Below are 5,774 nucleotides of genomic sequence, written 5' to 3'. Positions count from 1 at the left end.
ATAGACCTGGCTGATGCTAACACCCTGGATGAGGAGCCCTCTAAATGTTGCCATAAAAGGACAAATAACAGAAATATCAGGTGCACAAAATCAAACGTTTTAAACGTTTTAAACATCACAACGTAAAGGAATCCAAAATGGAGGACGTTAGCTTAGCATATGTGTGGTTGTGCACTTTTCACTATTTCAACCATTTATTGGGATGTTAGTACAAAAAACATAAATAAATTCATACAATTGCGTGAGAATCTTCCGGCTAATTACCTAAGAAACTTGCTAACTGACAGATAGCCAGCAAGCTAGCTTCTACAGTCCAAATTGTCTAATCTATGACATGTTTATTTAACCATTACAACGACTGGAGACAAGTTTAGCACCCAACTAGGGTCCCGTTAGTTAGCTAGATAAGGAGTAGGCATGTCCCGATCAAGTTTTTTTGCCCTCGAGTCCGAGTCGGACTCATTTGATTTTGAGTATCTGCCGATACCGAGTCCCGATCCGATACTTTCAGGACTCTCTATGAAGGCACTCATTGCAGCAAAACCTGTGTGTGTGTCGCGCCAAAAGCAGCTGTCATACCCCTACACTACAAGACACAGAGCCACCCCGCATAGAAGGCATTAACTTTGACAGCCCTGATAAAGATATATCTGAGTCCTGATCGGGAGGTAATGTCCGATTCCGATCGAGTCTGAAATCACATAATCGGGCCCGATTTCCGATTACCTGATCGGATCGGGACATCCCTAATAAGGAGTATGCTAATTGTTAGCATGTTAAATGTTTACTAAATTGAAATCCACACAGGTGTATTTTAAGAAGAATTATTTTGTTCTCTAGCAGCACTACTGTCTGCTGCACGGCATTTCAGGGTAAAATGAATGATTAAACTAAAAGAAAACGACGTCTAACGTCCCTCAGCTCACCGGCTGTGATTTAACCCCGTGTGATGGTCCCATCTGGCATGTCCATGCAGTGGTTGTTTTAACAAATAATAACACTCATCTGTGAATATGCCACAACTCAGTCAACCATTCCTGGGGCAGGAGTGGAGCGACCACTCACTGTGTGTGTGTGTGTGTGTGTGTGTGTGTGTGTGTGTCCACCTGGGATCAATTGTAATGAACCATAACTCTCACTGTAAACACAAACACACGCAGAATGGTTTCTTCAGCCGCTATACAGGATTATAATTCAATTTAAAGAACTGTACAAGTAAGTGTGTGTGTGTGTGTGAGTGAGTGTTGTTTTTCTTATGCAATGCTGTACAGAAATGTATATTTTTGTAATGTTCATCAGGGCATGAGTTACAGGACATGGTCGCTGCTGTGAGTTTGTTGTGTGTGTGTGTGTGTTACTTCCTCTTCTTCTGTGTTCTTCCTATAAACAAAATGTTTTTTCTTTTTGGGGCGAGGATTGGTAAAAAAAAAAAAATAGTTGTTTGTTGGACAAAGTGCCATATTTTTATATTCTTGTGTCTTACTTTGTTTATTTATTTATGTATTTATTTTGTGGTTATTTTTTTTGTACATACACGTTTATCAGAGAGCGAGCGTCCGAAGCTGTAAACAACAACAACAACAACAACAACAAAAAAGCTCAAAATGGTGAAAGACGGCAGATAAATAGAGGAGTCACTACAACACTTTTATGTTATTGAACGTTTCCAGTGGCGTGATTTTGTCTAAGCGAGCAGGTCGTTTCAAAGACACCCCCCCCCTCCTCCTCTTCCTCTTCACCTATCTTTTCTCATTTTTTCCCATCACACCCCTCCACCATTCACTTCCCGTCCCTCTCTCTCTCTCTCTCTCTCTCTCGTCTAACATTTTGCTATCCCTGGCCTGCAGGAGGCTAGTCGGTCAGGCGGCGTCTAAAAATAGTTCCCCTGAAAGCACGGGACAGTACGGGGGGGTTGATTTATGTTATATTTATATTATAAATCAAGCCTCCTTCACCTGGTTTCATTCATTCGCCTTCTTTCTACCCTCATCTGTTTTTTTTTTGTTTCCTTCTGAGCACAAACATTGAACACAGCAGGGTTCTGGGTGGGGGGGGGGGGGGCGAGTGCCTACAGCATAATGAGAAGCAGAGACAGCTCAAAAAAATAAAAAAAAGATTGTCAATAATATAAAAAAAACCATGACAGAGCTAATTTTCTATCGGACCGAGTATGGCCTTCATAGCTGAACATTGTTTTATGCATCGATCACGTGTGCACGAGCATCACCGAGTGTTATTGGGTAATGATACTGTGATGTCAGAGACCTAATATGGTGTCCTTGAATCATGTTTCTTTTCTTTCCTCCTCTTAAGTTGTGAAATGATTTTAAAAAAAAAAGTACAAATGCACTTTATAAGGTAGACATGTTACACATTGCACTTGTAAATGTCGAATGTAAAACCTTGAAGAGAAAGATTTATTTTTACTATTGTAAATAAGAGGACAAAAAAGAAGACGCAAAAATAAACACAACATTGCCAAATAAACAGAGAAGAAGAGAAGCGGTGTCGTGTTTGTTTGTAGGTGTGTGTGTGTGTGTGTGTGTGAGTCAATACTGCAGGTGAGCGTAGTGTAAAGGAAAGCCTGCTGCTGAATTATTAAACCACTCCCTGCTTACATAACAGCAGCGAAGGCGACGCCGAGAAGAAGGGACGGAGAGGGAGAGTCCAATCAGAGGAGACGCAACACACACACACACACACACACACACATATGACATTCACACACACACACACACACATGACATTCACAGGGAGGATAACAAGCCCGGAGCGACAGGAGGACAGAACGATGAAGAGCATGTCAGAGGAGGCAGGATCCAGCCTGCAGCCTTTGTTTGTTTGTTTAAAGTGACATTGTGTGTTCAGCCTGTAGATGCAAAGCTGTGACTTTACGACAGCATCGTCACACTAATCGCACCTAACTGTGCGTTCACACCAAGAGTGACTAAAGCTGAGGTCATTCGCTGTCTATGGCCAAGAGTGACTAACAGCTACAAAGCTTGAGCATCTAAAAGATTTTAAAGATGAGCTGAGCTTTTATGCAAATGAGCTATGACACGTTTCAGCCGTAAAACACTGACAACCAATCAGAATGTTGCTTGTGTGACTCTCAGGGAACAAACTCAGGAACTTCAGTTCCTACTGTACTTTAGTTCCTGTGAGAAGCACCCGGCGTCGTGTGATCCGACTCTTTTGGCTTTTAGAGATCGCCACAAAAAGGTCGGTCGGCCTGCTGAGTTGATGAAATGTGTGAGAATATTTCAGAGTAAGAGGCGCCGCACACGCCTGCTAATCGAGCTCCCAGCATGCTAGTCTGGTACATTATTGATATACAAACACCCACGGTAACTATAGGACTTAAAGGAACAATGTCAATTTTAGATTTTCAAAATAAAAGCTCAGAATTAGTCACAGGACATGATTGGGGGACAGACTTCAAAATAAGTCATAGGTCTCCAACAGGGAGGAAAAAGGTGACCAAGGTCAGATTTTCAAAATAAAAGCACCCAATGGATTCACTATGCTTTTAATTATTTCACTTATTTTTTACATTTATTTAACATCTGGATCCTCAAAGGGTTAAAAACTCAGTTCTCTTACCAGTCGAATGCTCCTGTGGAGCATCAAGTAGCATTTCAACTCAGCGACAGCCTGAGTACCCGCAGCTCCTTGACTCACCTCTATGCATGTGCAACACGGAGGGGAAGGGCTCCACCGTGTGGCCAGAGGTGAGTACTGCAGGATGAATGAGGGGAAAGGAGGAAAGACGCAGCATCCGCCCACACACACACACACACACCTCACTTCTTTTACGTCATCGCAGCAGCTCTCTGAAAACAAGCACAAAGCCAACCCTTTCTCCTTCTTCCAACCTTACTGTCTCTCTCTCTCTCTCTCTCTGCTCACCCAGATCCTCGCCCCACCACCTCCCTCTGTCCATGAGTCACACGGCTGCCTCCACCATCTGCTGCAGGATGCTGCAAATCACCTCCATGTGCCTCTTTCAAAGAAAGAAAGCACAGAAGGTGGTGACGTTCCTGCATCTGCTGTGTCTGACTCTCTCTCTCTCACACACACTAACAGCTCTTCAGCCTGATCTAAATGTTTATTGATTGACTGAAACCTGTCGGGCTGACTTCCTCCATGCGGTCAGGAAATGATTCATGAACCGATTATTATTAACACGTTGTTGATCTGATAAATTCCAAGTGTTCCAGGAATGGCGTCACAGGACTTACTCAGAGTAACGTTTGATATGTCTGACCTTTCACAATGTGACTATCTTTGGTCTGAACAGTGCTACATGATCCATCATTTGACAGCACAGTAAACCAAACAGCAGCAGATGTATGTGGAGTCCCTCAGGGTTCAATCTTTGGTCCTCTTATGTTTTTATTTATTTTTCATTTAAAATGTGTTTTCTGCTTTAACTGCCAGATGATTTAATGGTTGGATGAAGACCAGGCTGTTAGCATTATGGTCCGCTTGCCAAAGTTTCAAACATCTGATCATTCACATCATCAAAAGTCTTTGATTCTAAAATTAAATCCTGATTAAAATTAGACAAGGACACAGAAATATTCATCATCTGAACGGTTCAATTTGAAGTGAAAGATACGCTTGCATCATGGTGATGATGTGTGTGTGTGTTTTTGTTTTCACCACAGACCTCTCTTTCTCTCTGCTGTGTCACCATCTGTCTTCCAAAATGGCTCCTCTGTCCCGAACAGCACCGTCGGTTCCTCCTCCGCTCTGCCAAGGCTCGGAGCAGCATGCTGACAGGGGGGTGGGCGTGTCGCAGAGCTGCAAACATGGAAGGCTGACTGTTGGATTTACGTCGTCTTCTATCAAATGACTGATGCTGCAGAGGAAATGTTACATGTGTCATGAGTTAATACAGTCCGTGAGTCATGTTACTGAAAGACAAATCTGACCTTTTAGGAGAAGTAATCACACACAGTGTGTTATTGAATGACAAACAACATATTAACCCTTTAACCCCATCCTGTATTTATTCAAACCTGAAGCTAAAGTGCAGACATTTTGTCGCCCCCTTTTGACAGTGAGAGTAATTACCAAACACTGCCGACAGGCAGATCCACAGGTGCACTCTTCATCATGGGATGAGAGCCAAGCTAACCTAGCAAGCTAGCTAGAATTGCTTCGAGGAAAAAAATGTCAGCTGATTCTTCGGCTGTCTTAGGTCCTAGAGTTCTTAAGTTTTTGGACCAAAAGAACATCCCTGAAGTACATAAATCCAAAGGTCCAAGTGCTGATCTGAGCTTACCGACTGTGAGAACTAAGAGCTAAACTAAGCTAATGTGGTATAGCTCTTGCAGGACGACCTTCGAGAATTTGTCATCGGATGACTTTCATGTACCTGCTAAAAAAAACAGGTTAGTGTCAGGATTTGGAAGAAGCTCAGGTTAGAGATGTTCTGAAAGTGGCAAATGATGTTAGCTAGCATGCTAACATTATCAGCATTGTTGTGGCTTGCACCAAAAGAAGAGAAGTGACTGACAGTGACAGTTTCATAGAAGCCAATCAATCTGTGTCTGTGGCAACAACTGTTTAAAAGGCTTAAACGAAACAAAGACTGATTTAACAAAAAAAATCAAAAGAATACAAAGACCTTTACACATCAGTCTTAAACATCAGAGTCACGTGAAACAAACACAGGACACACAGTTGTGTTCACCATTTATTGTCTATAGTTACATGCATACTTGCTTACAGTTGTTTTTAGTGTGCAATACACAGTTTATGTCGTT

This window comes from Parambassis ranga, chromosome 5, assembly GCF_900634625.1.
Source record: "Parambassis ranga chromosome 5, fParRan2.1, whole genome shotgun sequence".
In the NCBI taxonomy this organism is placed as follows: Eukaryota; Metazoa; Chordata; class Actinopteri; family Ambassidae; genus Parambassis; species Parambassis ranga.
Note: the sequence above shows the minus strand (reverse complement) of the source record.